Below are 1,256 nucleotides of genomic sequence, written 5' to 3' on the forward strand. Positions count from 1 at the left end.
AGACCAGCCTGGCCAACATGGAGAAACCCCATCTCTACTAAAAAAAAATTAGCCAGACATGGTGACGCATGCCTGTAATCCCAGCTACTCAGGAGTCTGAGGCAGGGGGATCGCTTAAACCAAGGAGGCAGACGTTGTGGTGAGCCAAGATGATGCCATTGCACTCCGGCCTGGGCAAGAAGAGCGAAATTCCATCTCAAAAAAAAAAAAAAGAGGAAGAGGCCAGGCATGGTGGCTCATACCTGTAATCCCAGCATTCTGGGAGGCCGAGGCAGGTGAACGCTTGAGCCCAGGAGTTTGAGACCAGCCTAGACAACCTGGCAAGACCTCATCTCTACAAAAAATATAAAATTTATCCAGGCATGGTGGTGCGGGCCTATAGTCCTGGCTACTTGGTGGGGCTGAGGAGTGACAATCGCTTGAGCCTAAGAAGTTGAGGCTGCAATGAGCTGTGATTGTGCTACTGTGCTCCAGTCTGGGTCACAGAGCAAGACACTGTCTCAAAAAAGGAAAGAAAAAATGAAGCCAGGTGAAGTGGCTCATGCCTGTGATCCCAGCACTTTGGGAGGCAGAGGCAGGCAGATCACATGAGGCCAGAGATCCAGACCAGCCTGGCCAATACAGCAAAAACTGCCTGATCATTGCTACTAAAAATACAGAAAATTATCTGGGCCATGGTGGCACATGCGTGTAATCCCAGCTACTTGGGAGGCTGAGGCACAAGAATTGCTTGAACCTGGGAAGCGGTGGTTGCAGTGAGCCAAGATTGTGCCACTGCACTCCAGCCTGGGTGACACAGTGAGACCCTGTCTCAAAAAAAGAAAGAAAGAAAAAAAAGAAAAAAGAAAAAAAATTAGCCAAAGACTGGGAGAAAATAGTTGCAAACCATATACAACTATATATGGTTGTATATATGGTTGTATATATTTTGGTTGGTATCCAAAATATATAAAGAATTTTTACAAATCAATAATAAAGGGACAAACAATCCTAATAAAAATAGGCAAAAGACTTGAATAGATGTTTCTTCAAATATGTATATGAATGACTAATAACTACATGAAAGATACACAACAGTCATTAAATAAATGAAAATTAAAACCACAATTATATATCATGTCATGTCCACTAGGATGGTTATAATCAAAGAGACAGAAAACAAGTATTGGTGAGGATATGGAGTGACGAATCCTCATATATTGCTGGTGCGAAAACTTTGAAAAACAGTCTGGCCGTTTCTTTTTTTTTTTTTTTTT

Source organism: Colobus angolensis, unplaced genomic scaffold, assembly GCF_000951035.1.
Source record: "Colobus angolensis palliatus isolate OR3802 unplaced genomic scaffold, Cang.pa_1.0 Scaffold83, whole genome shotgun sequence".
NCBI classification, from domain to species: Eukaryota; Metazoa; Chordata; class Mammalia; order Primates; family Cercopithecidae; genus Colobus; species Colobus angolensis.